Raw genomic sequence first — 18,172 nt, 5'->3', positions numbered from 1 at the left:
ATCTCCAGGCAATGGGAGTTTGACTGTCAGTGCAGACCTGCCATGGGACAGTGGTGGCTGGCCCATAAGACAGCCTTGTCCATAAGACATCCTGACCCATAAGGCAACCTGGCCCAGCCCACGTGACAAGTCCTCTTTTGTGTACCAAATAAGCTCCTTCCCTTCCTGTGCACAACCGAAGCCTCCCTTTCTGTAGACCATCTCCCAAGCACCAACAAGCCCTGCCCTCTATGAGTAGCAGAAACCACAAGTTCCACAATCTTATGCACATGGAACCAATGCTAGCTGGAAATATCCAACATGGCTGCTGGATGTGTCCCCCATTTCTACCTCTCCATAACCTTTAGAATGAAATTACCATGTGGGAGCACTCGCCACAATGATATGGCTGATACCATGACAATCTGGTATTTCCTAAAAATATTTTTTTTTCCACAGGTAAACTCAAGAACCTGCAATTAGCCTGACCAGGAGCCCCACAGCATCCTACAGTGCTAGGACCAGATAGGATGCATTTAAGACACTCCATTTCACACTTATGGAGGAACCATGACTGAAATATCAAATTATTGATACATTACTGGGGATCAAAAATCAGCACTTCTACACACTGAGAGGTCTTCTACCCTGCCTCAGAATCCAGGTTCCTCTGGCCTTGATTCTGCTCAAGTGCAGGAGGGAATCCTTCTGGAATTCCTTTCTCCGACTGAAGACAACTTCTTGCAAAAGGAAAACAATTGATTTAGGAATCTCATCAGACAGACAGGAAAGATGAACCACCAGAGCAAGAGGGGATAAACGTCTCCATGCCCAGGACAGCTTAGTAGGACAAATTTTCCATCTATTCTTTTAAAAGCAGTTCTGAAAGTGTACCTAAGAGATGTTGTCTACTATAAGACATCTTCGTTTCACCCCTTCCATGGCATGCTGTCACCATGCTCTTGGATATTCAAATCTCTTCTCTATCCAAGTCTCTATTTCTCTCTGTAGCTCAAAAAGTTATTTAGGCTTTCATCATCTGTCCCTCTGGAGAGGCTCATACACTCCACATGACCCCATGCTGTGATTTTCTCCTATGCACACTAATACAGTTTATACCTTTTCTCCTAGTAATCTATCTATTGTTAATTAATTTAAATGCACCTTCCGGAAGCAAAGGCACACCTTTCCTTTCATTGCCTAAATCTATTTACATTCAATCTATTGCATGGTACTTGCTGCATGCAATTGAAGACATTTCTAATTTTTTTTTTTTTTTTTTGGACAGGCAGAGTTAGACAGTGAGAGAGAGAGAGACAGAGAGAAAGGTCTTCCTTCTGTTGGTTCACCCCCCAAATGGCCACAACGGCCTGCACTGTGCCGATCCAAAGCCAGGAGCCAGGTGCTTCCTCCTGGTCTCCCATGCGGGTGCAGGGCCCAAGCACTTGGACCATCCTCCACTGCCTTCCCGGGCCACAGCAGAGAGCTGGACTGGAAGAGGAGCAACTGGGGCAGAACAGGCGCCCCAACCAGGACTAGAACCCCTTGTGTCGGCACTGTAGGCAGAGGATTAGCCTAGTGAGCCGCGGTGCCAGCCAACATTTCACAGTTTTTAAAATGTACTGATATCTAACGCTCTCGGCAAGGATCCAGCAAGCAGGGGCCATGTTGACCACAGTGCTGCTGAGCTGTGCCCTGCTCCTGGCACTGCCCTCTGTGCAGGGGGCCCAGGTGGGCCTGCCCCAGCTGGAGGGCATCAGAAGGCCTGACCAGGCCCTGTTCTCCCAGCTCCCAGGCCCGGGCCTTCAGGCCCCGCTGAAGACGACGAACCCAGAACCGGCAGAAGAGGCTCTGTTGCAGGAGGCCGAGGCACTGGCAGAGGTGCTAGACCCGCGAGACCACAAGCCTCGCTGCCCGTGCCGCTGTGTAAGGCTGCGGAGTCCTGTCTGGGCCAGCAGGTTCCGTGCTCCCACCGGTGTGCCACGTGCTACTGCCGCTTCTTCAACGCCCTCTGCTACTAACGCAAACTGGGCTCTACTGCGAACCCCTGCAGCCGCACCCAGCTGGCCAGCAACGATGTGGGGCTGGGCCGGGGGTGGGAGGCCAATAAAGAACGGGACCAACCAAAAAAAATGTATTGATATCTTAGATTCAGTTAAGTGTGGTACGCAGATAAATTATTGACAATTCATAAAACAGTATTCAAATGAGAAAAGCTGTTGAAACGATTTATTTTGAGATAGCCTACAAAGATCTTCTAACCTTTGTGTATTTTAGGAAGTTGAGCAAGTAAATTTACATTTAAAAAGAGGTGACCCTTTAAGTCCACGAAATTGAGTAACATATTTATAATCTGTAATAGGGGCAAACAAAATTATCAATCAAAAAAAGATGGTTGCTTTTTTTTAACTTTTACTTAATAAATATAAATTTCCAAAGTACAGTTTTTGGATTACAGTGGCTCCCCCCCCCCCCCATAGCTTCCCTCCCACCTGCAACCATCCCATGTCCCATTCCCTCTCCCATCCCATTCACATCAAGATTCATTTTCAATTATCTTTATATACAGAAGATCAACTTAATATATACTAAGTAAAGATTTCAACAGTTTGCACCCACACAGAAACACAAAGTGTAAAGTACTGTTTGAGTACTAGTTATACCATTAATTCACATTGTACAACACATTAAGGACAGAGATCCTACATGAGGAGTAGGTGCACAGTGACTCCTGTTGTTGACTTAACAAAAAGACACTCTTGTTTAAGGTGTCAGCAATCTCCCCAGGCTCTAGTCATGAGTTGCCAAGGCCATGGAAGCCCCCTGAGCTCGCTGACTTTGATCTTATTTTGAAAAGGCCATAGTGAAAGTGGAAGTTCTCTCCTCCCTTCAGAGAAAGGTACCTCCTTCTTTGATGGCCCCGTTCTTTTCACTGGGATCTCACTCACAGAGATCTTTCATTTAGGTTTTTTATTTTATTTATTTATTTTTTGCCAGCTTTCCATGCCTGAGAAACTCTCATGGGCTTTTTTTTAGCCAGATCTGAATGCCTTAAGGGCTGATTCTGAGGCCAGAGTGCTGTTTAGGACATCTGCCATTCTGTGAATCTGCTGTGTATCCCACTTCCCATGTTGGATTGTTCTCTCTCTTTTAATTCTATCAGTTAGTATTAGTAGACAGTAGTCTTGTTTATGTGATCCTTTTGACACTTAATCCTATCATTATGATCAATTATGAACTGAAACTGATCACTTTGACTAGTGAGATGGCATTGGTACATGCCACCTTGATGGGATTGTATTGGAATCCCCTGGCATGTTTCTAAGTGCAAGTCCAATTGAGCACGTGCCAAACTGTACATCTCCTCCCTCTCTTATTCCCATTCTTATATTTAACAGGGATCACTTTTCAGTTAAATTTAAACACCTAAGAATAAGTGTGTGTTAATTAAAGAGTTCAACCAAAAGTATTAAGTAGAGCAAAAAAAGTACTAAAAGGGATAGTGTTAAGTTGTTCCTGGACAGTCAGGACAAGGGCTGATCAAGTCATTGTATCTCATAGTGTCCATTTCACTTTAAGAGGTTTCCTTTTAAAATACTCTAATAAAATGGAATTTTTTAAATTAAGCTTAGAACACTTCAAATACTGATTTTAAGCATCAGTTATAGGCACTCAGAAATGTTGTCACTCTTATTATTCCTTAATATAAAAAAGAAGTTTTGGTGTTTTTTATCAGGAGACACAACACTAAGTCCTTGAATTTATTTAGGAAAAAACCTAATCTCAGACTACACCTGTGCATTGGGAAGTTAATAAGAACAGTATCAAAGACAAAAGCAAATATAAATCACTCAAGATGAACCTTGAAGCTAAGTTTAATCTTTTGATGGGGATTGGGGTAGGCATAAAGCATGTTTTCTTGTGGTATTAGATTTTCATCACTATAGCAAATAGAGAAACTACTTAAGAAAAATCAGACTTTATTTTGACTCACAGTTTGGGTGTTCACAGTACTAGATGGAGTGGATCCATTGGTCTGGCATTTGATGAGGGCAGTGAGTAGCAGAAAACATGCTGAGGAAGGATTGCGTGTTGATGCAGGGAACAGAGACAGAGAGCAGCTAGGACCCACCCAGCTTGTGAAACTAACCCTCTCATGAGAACAACTTCTGAGGGCATACCTCCAATGACCTAACAGCCTCTCTCACTGGGCCTGCCTCCTAGACATCACAGTCGGATCATGACTCCATCCTTAAGCCATTAACTATTACCATTATACCTTGGGGACCAAGCCTTCAACACTTGGTGCTTTGGGGGATACCCAAACTAATATCCAAACTATAGCGTTTCTATACCATAAAATTTTTTCACTGAGGAAGTAAATTCTTGCTAAAACTTGGAATCATTACTTGGAAAAATTTAGTATGAGAAACTTCTAGAAAGAAAACTGGTTTGTAGTCACAGAGTGCTTGATTTCATTCCATTTCTTCCCTCAGGGTGACCTGATCAAAATCACACTTTGACAATTTTACAATCCCTACCTTCAGAACCGCAACTGAAGTCCTAATTACCTATACAGTTTAAACAATTATGATGCCTATTTGTATTTTAAAAAATCAAGATATATATATATATATATATAGATAGATAGATAGATAGATAGATAGATAGATTAAAAACTGGTTAGTTAGGAAATTTGTATTCATATGTTCTCAGATTAAAAGAGAATATACGATATATAGGGATAGATATTTAATCTGATGATTAGGATGCCTGCATCCCACATTGAAAAGCTGGATTTGATTCCTATTCCCACATCCTAAATCCAGTTTCCTGTTAATGCAGATCCCATAAGACAGCAGTGATACTCAAGTAACTGGGTTCCTGCCACCAATGTGGGAGACCTGAACTGAGTTTCCAGATGCTGGATTTGGCCTGGTCCATACTCAACCATTGCAGGCATTTGTGAGTGAACCAGTGAATGGGGGCTCTCTTTGTTATGTAACTGTCTCTAACTCTCAAATTAAAGTTAATATACATATATATAATATATAAAAGTAGAATTAAGATCAAAAAGGACATACAATTTGACAGTTTGCCTTTTCCACCTGATCTATACATCAATTATCTAATGATATTGATTTATTCCTGAAAATCTTACTATGTTGTCAAAATCTATTCCATGCAAAAATATGATGCATTTAATTCCAATCCAGTTTTATAGACAGAAAAAACACATCACTTTCAGTAGTATATATAAAAAACAACAATTTCAAAGAAACTGAATATATTTTGTATTTAAATTATGACGCAATGAAAGCTGAGTTTTCTCACCTGAAGAGGAAGAGAAGGAAGGGGAGTTCTTGTGGTAACTGTTGGTTGCTAAGGGAGGGTGTGAAGGTGTTACTATCAAAAATGTTACATCTCTACATCATTTTCTTCACTAGGTTTTCAACCCTTGGATTCAAATGCCATCTTTCACTCTAACTATTCTTAGAAATAAAGTTATTGCATGGAGAATCATTTTGAAGGCAAGTAAAGTTTACAAATGAGAGCACTTCAAAACATGAGTTAGTGGCCCAGCTATACAAGAATGAGATAGGCAATGGTTATCTCTTGATTCAGTCTTTTGAGCAAAGGAACACTAATTAAACATTACAGTTGGAGTTCGCATTAACATACAGCATATTTCAAATTCATTTCATAAAATATTATCTGTCCAGAACCTGTTGTGGCAAGTGAATTTTGTCTGGGAAGCATTTTTTAATTAAACTATTTTATTAAATATTGTATGTATTAAAGGTGTTTCATTAATTTTTTTTTATTTGAAATCAGAAGAAAGGTGGGAGGGAGAAACAGAGAGAGGTATCTCATCTACTGCTTCACTGCACAAATGTTAGCTGGGCTGTGTTGAAACCAGGAGCTGAGAACTCAATCCAAGTCTCCTACATGGGTGGCAGGGTCCAAGTTCTTGAATTACCTCCTGCTTCTTGGGGCATGCATCAGCAGAAAGCTGGAACTGGGAACAACGCTGACACAACTCAGGCACTCTAATGTGGGGTGCATATTTCCCAACTGGAGTCTTGACCGCTCATCCAAACACCCTTCCTGCATACATGATACCTTGCCATATGCAATGAAATCATTGCTGCCCTCAAGCTAATTAACATATCCATTTTCTCACAGAGTTACCATTTTTGTGATTGTGCTAATATGACCAGAAATCTATTCTATGACTTAGAAAATTTCCAGTGTATAGCTGAGTGCTATTAATGATAATCTTTATGCTCTGCATTAGATTTCTAGATTTATTTGGCCTTCATAACTGAAGGTTTGTGTGCTTTGTTAAACATCTTCCATGTCTGAAACTTTTATATTGAAATGTTCCTTCTTATGCTATATTTATTTTATCATGATTTTGGATAAATTCCTTATTAGTAAAGAAAAGGAGACAGAATTGTCTGAAAAGTGGTATAGCTATTCAAATGCTATTAGGAATAAAATTTAAGTTAGTCTTTATTTGAGCTAAGCATATAGGGAATCTTTGCTACATATATTCTGAAGTACATATCATGGTCTTCTCCCACAACAGTAATCCAGTTTAGACTTAGGTGGGAATTGTATTTTGAAGTACAGGATTAAAATGAGGAGATATTGATATTGATTGGTGGTAGCAAAGGAGAATGTTTCTGAAGAATTTCAAAGAGAAAATTTAACAAATTAGTTAAGTTAGTCAAATCCTCACAACAGTAGTTGTAAGACTTTATTAATTTGTTTAAAATTATTTATGTATTCATTTATTTTATTTGACAAGCAAAGACACATACACTGAGAGAGAGAAATGGAGAGAGACAGAGAGAGACAGAAAGAAACAGAACTCTCTTCTATTGGTTTAATCCTACAAAGCCTGTGCAGTAGCTAGGTCTAGGTCAGGCTGAAGCTAGGAGCCAGAAACCCAATCCATGTCACCCACGTGAGTGTCAGGGACCCAATTACTGGAGACTTGCGGGGGATATTAGCAGAAAGCTGAAATAAGAGGCAGCCATTTAATGTGTGATGCAGGCATCTCAATTTGCTTCTTAACAGTTACACCAAGCTCCCGTCCCATAGGACATTCATTTTTAGAGGTGGAGCTGGATAAATCAAATCTCAGTTTCATTATTTATGTAGTGCTTAAATCTCTGAACTTGGTAAGTGTCTTAAAGTCTAGGATTAAGTATTATTCCATTGTTACGTTCTCTGAAGTAGCTGTATAGCACCTCGCTCAAGCTATTTGCATTTCCTGTTTGGGAATTCCATCACTGACAGAACCTGATGGATAGCATTGTTCATGTGAACATAATAGACAGGTCCTGATGCTGACCAAGCATTTGGCTTAGTATAAGGTGGTGTTGCTCAGCATTGGTATGTGGGTGATAAGAAGTGCATTTCATTTTACCACATTGTGTTTTATGAAAGTCAGTAGATGTGGGATTAATTATTTGCAAAACAATTAGACCTACCTGTGGATATATACATAATGTTTTAAATTTAAATATTTAGCATTATATAGTTATAGAATTAAATGACCCACAAATGTATAACAGTTTTTTTTTGTTTAACGTGTTAATATATATTAAAATGAATTTAGCACATTAATGCATGATTTCAAATGGTTAATGAGTAGATTTTTAAAACAAGAACCTACTGAATTTTGTATGAAGATTTCACAACTCAAAGAAGCTCTTCACTCCAGGGCACCCAGAGGCAAAATTATAAAAGAGGGAAGGTTTGCATTTAGCGTTTCTATCTTTATTACCTTTTACTTTTAAGAATAAATCCATTACCTAAGCAACAAGGTAACCCTGATGCTCATACCCAGCCTTTTCTTCTTACTCTTTCTGTGTCTTCCATGTAATCCAGTACTTTCCTGTCCTGATAGTCCAGATTTCAAGGTAATTGCTCTATCTTTCTGAGTTCTCACCACTCTTTTCTGTTTGAAGTGGGCTATCCATGGACAAGTATTGAGTGATTTTCCCTCTCTACCAGCCATTCAAAGAGCTGGTGCAAAAGGTTGTACCACTTGTGTATGTCATAGAGGCTCAGAAGTCACCTGAAATACATATACCATCTTAGCTTCATAGACAAGATTTGAACGTAAAAATGAAAAATTTTCTTCTTGTGGTTATAGCAAAATAGCTTGATGCATTTCTACACAAGTGGAGTGGAGACTATAACCAAAATACTGTGGGAAGTGACACTATTCTAAGTAATTCACCTGTTGACACTGTGTCCCATAAAGCTGAGATCCCACTGCCCAAGATTTCCTCCAGTTCTCCATCATCCTTGCGTTTATTGTAGTTCTACTGCAGTCAAAACAGAGCTGTCCCAAGGGATCAGCATGTCATCCTATGCTTGCTGAATCACATTTTTAAGCACGTTTTGGCTTTTCCATTTTTTATGTGTGGTTTTGTTCATTTATTTTTAGAATCAGCGTGTTTTAGACAAACAAAAGGGCTTCTGAGGCTACTGTTAAAGAGCTAACACAATTGTATTAAAATAATTTTAAAAGAGGAAGTAGGGATGGAAGGAGAGGGGATAAAGGTTGCATGGAAGTACTATTTTGTTGCATCATCTTTGAGCTAGTGCTCAACTGCTGAGGGTTTTATGCAGGATTTGTTTTGTAGCTGCATTCATCTTTGTCCCTCTCCCCCTGAATTTGCCATTTGTCTCGCCTTGTAAATCAAATCTTACCAATGGAACAAGGATATTGGTGGCTAGTAAGAGACCTAGAAAAAAATAACATGGGAACCAAATTTATGACTTTGGCAAAAGATGTCCCTGTGGAAATCTCAAGGTCATGTTAGAATATAATGGAACAAAGGAGCACTGAGCACGAGGTAGGAAAATTGCTTGCAGACTCACTCTAGAACAATTCCTCAGTCATGTAAGTTCTAACAATGTGTTAACACTGAAGACAAAAGTCAACAAAGAACCCAAATAACCAGTCTGAGCTAAATCAACCCCAACTTCCTAAAAACACTCAAAGATTATTATTGATAATAAAATGAAAAGTGTAGCTTCTTTTTTCCTGCAAATTGTTGTTCTCTTTGTCATTAGCTAAAAATATAGATCATTGTGTCCCCAACTCTCAAGATGTATTAGTGCAGCTGAAGATGCTGACTTGAGGGATTTGCACAATGTCATCTAGAAACTTGATGAATAAGGAAAGAAGGAGCAAATTACAGCTCTGTCTTCAAATTTGTGGCAGAACTCAAAGCAACCATATACCCCAATATACGGAGTATGGTTATATGCATTCTTATGAACTAAGGTAGATGTTTAAAAATGAAAGCTATTAGTTTAGTTACATGCAAATTGTTCAACCTTAAATTTTATTTATTTTGTATGAATTAATTTTATTTGAAAGGCAGAGTCGCAGAGAGAGAAGGAGATACAGAGAAACTGAGAGATCTGCCATCCACTGGTTCACTCCTCAGATGGCTGCAATGGCCAGTGCTGAGTCAGGCTGAAGCCAGGTGCCTGGAACTCTGTCTGGGTCTCCTGTGTGGATGCAAGAGCCCGAGTACTTGGGCCATGTTCTGCTCCTTTCCCGGGTGCATTAGCAAGCTACTGGATCGTAAGTGGAGCAGCAGGGACTTGAACCAGCACCCATTTAGAATGTTGGCTTTTCAGGAAGCAGCTTAATCTGCTGTGCTACAACGACAGCCCCTAAATTTTTTATTTTAAAATGACTATAGACTTATATGCACATTTTACATTTTTTTCAAGATTTCTTGGAATTCAGTATTTCAAAACTAAAGTTCATTTATTTCACTTTATTATTATTAGATTATTTGTTTTTATTGACACACAATATTTGTACATATTTATGGGGTACAAGGTAATATTCTGATACATGCATTCAATTTAATGATCAAATTAGGATAATTAACATCCATCACTTAATATATTCAAAATTTCTTCATAGTGTGACCTGTCGTCATTCTTATTGTTTGAATGAAAGAGTATTTTTCTCCCAAATCCTGTCTGATGACATGTTCTTTTTTTTTTTTTAAAGATTACTTATTTAACCAAAAGGCAGAGTCACAGAAATGGGGAGAGGGAGAAGGAGAGGGAGAAATAGATGGAGAGGAAGAGGTAGAGGGTGAGGGTAAGAGAAAGGGAGAGGGAGAGAGAGAGAAGAAATCTTTTATCTGCTGGTTCACTCTCCAAATGCCCTCAGTGGCCAAGATTGGGCCAGGCTGAATCAAGAGCCCAGAACTCCACCCATCTGGGTTTCCCACGTGGTAGATAGGGATCCAAGTACTTGGGTCATCATGTAGTGACTCCCAGGCCCATTAGCAGGAAGCTGGATCAGAAGTATGGAGTAGTCAGGATTCAAATTTGCACTCCAATATGGGATGTGGGAATACCAAGTGGTGGCTAAATCCACTGCACCACAATGCCTACCCCATAGTAACATAATCTTCTTGGAAAGAATGGTAATAACTATACTTACCCAAGAAAATACAATCCCAACACAGATATCAATTCCACCATCATTAAGGAATTAAAATTCTACATCTCATAAGCCATGCTTGGAACTAAAGTTATAATAAAATAATAAACATAGACATGTCCCCAAAGTGCTTATGTCTACTTGGTGAAATGACATTTATTTATACCATTAAAAACTTGAATGTCTAACCACACAGAAACTTCAATTTTTTCTATTGTCTAAAGCTTATCTGCAGAACAACACACTATCAGCTAGCAGAAGTTAAGGGTCAAATAAGTAATATAGAAATAAAAGCAAAAAAAAAAAGTTAAAATAAATCCACTATACATTTTTTAATAAAATGCATCAATAGCCACACAGTATTTTAAAGTCTAAAGTGGTGAACATCCTTTGTAAGATAATGAAGGCAGAGTTTGGATCCTGGCTGTGGGAGACATGTATGATTTTTTGAAAGCATTTAACCATGGCCATTGTTTTCCAATGGGATTGATAGTGACATTCAGGGTGGGATAATTCTTCTTTGTTTGTTCTGTCTGAAATTTGCAGTATGGTTACTGTCCCTCAATTTCAGTATCAAAGGTCAGTACCTCCTTTCATTTATCACAACATCAATGCCTTCCCTAAAGCCTCATGTTTGTCAGCAAATTGATTAGAAGTTTTGGATGGGGAAAAAAGGAGGGTGATACTGTGCTGGTTGAGAATCTCTGTTTTTTAAACCATTTTTTACCTTTGTTTCCTTCATTAATAGAGGCTTTTGTTCATAAATTAATTTATTATCCTTTTTTTGATTTTCTATAATTCCCTGCCACTTACAACATAAAGTAAAATCATAAAGATATTGCTTTTATGGTGTTTGGGACTGCTGCTGACATTTTATATTTCCATTTTTCTCCTACAAATATGACCATTATGCAACAGGTGAGTTTTGGTAGGCATTGGGAAGGAGGTGGTAAACAGCTAGAAGCAGAGCACACAATAGGATAGGACAACAATATATCCTTCTCCGCCACTATCATTTATCAAAATATTCCTAACTTTCAAAGCCAAATACAAAAGTTAAGTCCAGGGCAGCTGGAGAGTTAACATGATGGTTGGATGCCCCACTGCCATGTCGAATTGCCTGGAATCAATGGCTGGCTCCATATTTCAGCTTCCTGCCAATGGAACAAGGATGATTCAAGTTGTTGGATGACTGCCACTCATGTAGGGAACCTGAATTCAGCATGGTCCAGCCTCTGCTATGGTTGGGTATTTGGAGAGTGAACCAGTGGATGGGAGCCCTGTCGCTCACTGTCTCTTTCCTTTCCTCCATCTCTCAAATAAATAGATGATTTTAAATTAAGAAAAATTCAAATTTGAAATATTTCATTTTCTCCTCTCCCTGCCCTCACATTTCTTAGTGAACATGAACTGTGCGTATGTTGTATAATGAGGAGAAACAGCAATTCACTGCACTTCAGAGCAGTTAGTGTCAACAAAACAAGGCTAATTTTACTAAGAATCGATACTAAACTTTATCACATGTGTTGGAAAAGTAACTGCTCAAGTGCAGAATCTCGTAGTTCTCAGCAGCATATATTAAAGAGACTGTAGAAGATCATCCGAACTTCTATGAGCTATGGCCACTATGGCAAAACTAATCACAAGTTTCTATGTGTGTCATAAACACAGAGGAGTGTCACTGACTTCAAGACAACAAGGATCTTCTCTCCATAATCAGAAGACCTTTCAATGACACTTTTTTAATCATTCATAGCACTCAACTATTGCCCTATGTTTTCTTTCTGTCTCAAGTTCTCCACATACCTAGAAAAGGAGAAAGACGGGGACTGCTAAGAACAAAATTGTGAGTAAGCTAAAGTTGATTTGGGTAGCTACCTTTGATACCTGTCTGTTTCTTGGTGGGTTTTTTGATTTTGCATCTATTTCCTTTTGTGAAATCTAATTTAATCATATTCTGAGACATTCTCATTTATTTTGTGATGGAGCTCCAACTTTTTATATGAAAAGGGGTTTGCACTGAAGATATAAAAGGAGGTGACCTTTACCCAATGATGAAATTGTAAGCAAGATTTATGATCTTGAAAGGATTCATGTCTACACAGATGGCAAATCCAGCGTCTCTAGCCTTCTCCACTGCCTAATTTCCTTCTGCCACTTTGCTTTGCTGCAGTGTTCAGTCATTGTCTTCTTCGCTATGTTTGAATTGACAAACACGTTTTCAAATGAAATCTTTACTAAAGGTGAAGTGAAACGATTTTCTCCTTCAAGGTCTGAATTTAGGAACCTGTCTTTCCTCATAACAGCTGATGACATCTTTGGTGTCTAGGAACAGAAGGGAGAATCCATCTGTTGGCAGGAAGAGGAAAAAAAGGATATACACAAAGTACTATACATTTGCAATTTATTCCAAACACTACAGACAGGAAGTGTTTTCATCAAAGTGGCAATGCTAAATGTCTATGTGCATACTCTTCATTATTTCATGCAAAAGTTACATTTAGAATGAACTTAAGAAATCACACATTGAGTAGTCACTTTTCTTTACCCCAAACTCAGTTTTTAAAAACCTATAATCTATAATACTAAAGCTAATGAGACATTGAAAAATTAAACTGGCTACATAGTATACTCTAAAATTATTACCTCCATTTAGTTAGCTTCCACAATCATTTTTGATTCCCTGATGCAAAGAGAAATACACATTAACATTTGTCCTTTATCTTGGAACCTTAATATTTTTCTCTTTATAGTTTTGAGATTTGAAAATCATTAATTTCTTCTTAGGAGAAAACTATGTGTATTCCAGGCCCATGAAACTGAATCAACAGAATATTTTGTTTAGCACAAGTTCATTGTTTCCCAAAAAAAGTGGCTTTTGTGAGCTGTGTATGTGTTGGATGTTTTTAATGATGTGTTACAAAATATATCTGGACTGCTATAAACAATCTTTCCTTTGTTTAAAAGAAATAAAAGGAGAGAGAACAAGAGTAAGTAAAAAGCTTGCTGTTGCAATGTGATCACTCTTGCAAACAGTCCATATACTTTTCACAAATCTTTGTCCAGTCAGATGCAACATGACCTATGACAGGGTGTGTACAAATATATGCACTTAAGTGGACGTCCTCAAAATAATTCTTGAGCTCATCTGCTATATTTCACTATGTCTGAAATATTATGATTATTCAAACTTGTTTAATATATTTTCATGTAAAATACACAAATGCCCTGAAAATATATATGAAGAATGGAGGAAAGTTTTGCCTTGTCAGAGCTGATGTACTCAAAAAGGCACTGGAGTGCTGGTTCCTTAATTTACTAGTTACCTTTGGGAAGATTGTCCAATATGCACAAATAACACGTTTCACATATGTTTGGTCAGATTCATGGTAATAGAATGTGCATCTGCCAGGTGGCAGGTACTTTGCAATATGAGTTGTTTGAATCTCACCTGAATTTAATATATTAAAAATAATAGTTGAAGATTTTCTCTTCTATGGACTCAAAACCAAAGAAAAGTTAGAAAATAGAGATGCACACATATAGATACATATATAACTTTTTAAAAGACACCAAATCTGGCCAGCGCCATGGCTCACTTGGCTAATCCTCCACCTGCGGCGCTGGCACCACGGGGTTCTAGTCCCGGTTGGGGTGCTGGTTCTGTCCCGGTCGCTCCTCTTCCAGTCCAGCTCTCTGCTGTGGCCAGGGAAGGCAGTGGAGGATGGCCCAAGTGGTTGGGCCCTGCACCTGCATGAGAGACCAGGAAGAAGCACCTGGCTCCTGGCTTTGGATTGGCACAGCACGCCGGCTGTAGCGACCATTTGGGGGGGTGAACCAATGGAAGGAAGACCTTTCTCTCTGTCTCTCTCTCACTCTCTGACTCTGCCTGTCAAAAAAAAAAAAAAAAGACACCAAATCAAAGAATTTAACTTAATTAAAAAAAAATATTTACTTGGGAAGCAAGGAGAGAAACACACAGAGAGAAAAAGGCTGGGATTGGGCCTGGGCCTGGTAGAAGCTAATCCAAGCCTCCTGCACAGAAGGCAGCAATCCAGTTACTTGAACCAACAGTGCTTGCTGCCTTCCAGGATTTGCGTTGGCTGGAAGCTAGAGTTAGGAGCACAGCTGAAAACTGAACCCATGTAACCTGATATGGTACATGGGCATCTTAGCTGCTGGACTATACAACTACACCAAGAGCTCAACTTTAATTCAAGGAAGAAAGACATTCAAAACATGAATTAAATGACCCACTGGAACCTGTCAATACATATCTACTTTTCTAATATGCTCTAGCACTGGGTGTGCTGGGTTTCTCCTGATTACAGCTCTTCCTTGAGTAAAGTTAACTAGTAGACTGAGGCTAGAACTTTCCTGTTTCCTCACCTTCCAGCTGATTATAACAATGAAGGCAAAGTCATGGGAGTTTAGTTAACAGACAAAAGCACATGGCACAATTTGCTTAGATTGGAACTTCAATTACATTGGGGGTGAACACAGCTTCTAACTGATAAAGAAGAAGCCAAATGAAATTTTATTATGAACAGTTCTTCATTCACCAGTGTTAGTGTAAATATGAGAAAAGAGCACAGGTTGGTTTTCTTTGCATTCCCTGAAATTTCTGTTGGATCAATACTCTCTAAGCATCATTTTTATACAGGGTCAAACTTAAAAAAAAAGTCACTAACTCTGTGTCTCTCTCTTTTGTTAATGAGATGACTTGAAGATCAAAATATCAGGACATGAATGAGAAATTTCGAGATCACAGCTCTTCTGTTACAAAGCCAGGCAGTAAGCACAGAGAACTAATTGGGATGAGATCTACTCACGCACCGTCTAGGAGGGTCTCCTCATCGTCAGTCTGTGAGTGAACCAGGACCATTTCTGAGGAACATCATCCATGAAATCCTTTCCCGACATCAGGTGAGTCTGTTGAAGTAAATGCCCTGAGGCTGAAGTTGCAGTGGAAGTGCATAGTGCACACAGATGACATTCGGGGAGTCAAATCTCACTACCTTACTGCACCTGATACATGTAAGGGTCTTCTTAAGGCCATACCCTTAGCCAGGAAGTTACACAGTGGTTTTAAAAGCACCCACCCTGGAGATCCTCCTAGGGACATAAACTCTGGGGAGGAAGTAGTGGGAACCGTACACAAGCTCTACCATCCTTTTGCATCCTCCTGCCTGCTTCTACCACTCACAAAAATGACAGAGGTTCTCAGACAGCTGAGCAACTATGTCCATAAGGCCACTTGTTTCCATTGGCTTTCAGAATTCCAAGGACCTAGTATGTGTTCAGCTCTGACCCATTCTATCCAACAGAGATCTAGACAGACTGAATCTTTGGCTTCCAGCAACTGCTTTCAGAGAAGTCCTTCTCAAATTTTATCATGTTAGGAATTACCTGAGGATATAGTTAAAAAACTTTTTTATGCATTAAGTCTGGGGTAAAGTCTGAGGCTCTGCCACGCTAATAAACTCCTAGTTGAAGCAGATGCGCCAATCCTCAGATCACAGTTCATGACTGTTGGAAGATGTCAACTCCACATCTGAAGCTAAACTAAGTAGCTCGTAGAATTTTTTTCACCAGAAGTTATCAGTTTCATTCCAGGAAGTTGTCTACATAACACCAAATTTAGTTCCAGGATTTGCTGTGCTTAGAAGCCAAGAGGGCAAATGTTCCCCGAGTCTTCACTGTTCAGAGTAAATTCTTATGTTACCCAACGGTGCTTAGACTAATGTAGCATTATGTCCTCCAAGTACTCCTGTAGTGTCCAAAGCAAGATAATTTGTTAATGCTGCCACTTACATAGGTAAATTTCATGGTGATACCAGGACAGGTGATTCCAGGAACAAATTTGATTCCCCCCCCCCCCACCCGCACTCTTTGCTGAGAAATGCTTTTATATCATGACTGTTTACTTACAAGCCACAGAATACAGTATCCATAATCAAAGTTGGCAGACCTAGAACTCTGATATCCTCTTTCAAAACAATTGTTGACGCACACTCAATGGAGAATAGGAGAGCCGTCCTCCTTTAGTAATTGTCATCTACTGACTTGCAGGTCTTTCTTCCATGTGTATTGTAGTCCTTGGATCTAAGCTTATGGTTTTCTTTGCCATATGTATTGATAATATCCATCATATATGTCTTCACTCATCCCACCTATTAACCTCTGTCTTTGGCTCTTACTACCATTTTCCACAGCAATTTTCCAAATAAATAGCCATTGCTCCCTTTGAGGCCCATATGTTTAAGTTTTGGATGACATTAACAAAAATCTTGAGCTCCTATTTCACAGAGAATATCATATTTGTAATTAGGTATACAATTAGGTATACAATGAAGTATACAATTAGGTATACACATCATCGTCCTCCTCCTCAATATCATCATCATATTACATCTGTTCTTCCAGTCCTTACGTATTGAGAATTTTCTCAATTCAGAGATGAAGAGGTTTACTTGAACTTCAGCACCCACCTCTGTGACTCATCAGTTATTTGTTTCTCATATAAAATAACAGCTTCTCTCTCCTCTGAATTATTTCTTTTAGTATGTAAACATATTCAAACAGCACTCAATGCTCTTCTTTTTAATGATCCCATGTTTCTCTCCTTCCATTGATAACAAAGCTATCAGAAAAGCAACTGGAACTTGAGGCTTCTAATTCTTTAACTGTCATTCAATTTCTTCCCAAATACCAGGTGTTTTCTGGGATCACAATATTCTAGCAGCTAAGTGCAATGGACAGTTTTAAATAATTACCTTAAACCTTCTGAAGAGCGGAACAATGATTTCATCATTTTCGAATCTCCTTACCATCTTCGAGTTTATCAACCTTTTCTGAATTTTCTCTTCTCTCTCCAGCCACTTTATTATTGCCTCACTGTAATGAACAGCATCACAATAGGTTTTCTGGGGATTCTGACGAGGTCCATATGGATTGTAGTTGTGTTGGAGACAACGTTGCTATCACATTGACCGTCTGTGTGAGGTAGCAGAGTCTCCAGGGAGTTAACCTTAGTCATATATGGTGAAAACAAATTTTCATGTTACAAAGAGCATTATTACCTTTTAGATAAAATTGGAATACAGAGAATAGGTAAAAATACTATAATCAGGGTGAAATTGACTAACCTTGATCTCCACACTATAGCTGTAAAATATTTGTGGGGAATTCACACCGATATATTTAGGAATGAAGGACCATACGTATGTAAATTATTCTCATATGATTCAGAAAAATCCCATCTCCTCTCTATGTACATGTATTCACATGTGTGTGCATGCATGTGTGTGTGGGGGGAGGCAGGAAACCTGAGAGCAAGCACATGATAAATCAAATCAAATGAGATAAAATATCAATAGTTGAATTAACGTAATGAGTATATGGATTTTTTGCATTACTGTGACTTTTGTGACTTTTCTATAAGTTGTTTTATAAGTCTGAAGTTATTTCCAAATAAAAAAATTTTAATTGAGAAAGCCAAAAAAAAAAAAAAAGAAAACAAATTTTCAGTGTGAGGTTGATGGCATCAGTGGAGTAAGTTAAGATCTCTTTAAAGTATTCTTTTCTTTTCTTTGTTTTTTCAAAGATTTATTTACTTGAAAGGCAGAGTTATGGGGAGGGGGAAGAAAGAAAGAGAGAGCAGGAGGGAGGGAAGGAGTGGGGGAGGGGAGA

The 18,172-nt window shown here is 38.8% G+C and overlaps 1 pseudogene; it reads left to right on the top strand.

Annotated features, from left to right (window-relative positions):
* The first annotated feature begins 1,644 nt into the window (after positions 1 to 1,644).
* LOC133756434 (agouti-related protein-like) lies at positions 1,645 to 2,120 on the top strand (annotated as a pseudogene).
* The last annotated feature ends 16,052 nt before the right edge of the window (positions 2,121 to 18,172 follow it).

The sequence above is a fragment of the Lepus europaeus genome, chromosome 3 (genome assembly GCF_033115175.1).
Source record: "Lepus europaeus isolate LE1 chromosome 3, mLepTim1.pri, whole genome shotgun sequence".
Lineage (NCBI taxonomy): Eukaryota > Metazoa > Chordata > Mammalia > Lagomorpha > Leporidae > Lepus > Lepus europaeus.
This window is presented reverse-complemented; position numbering and strand designations above follow the sequence as displayed.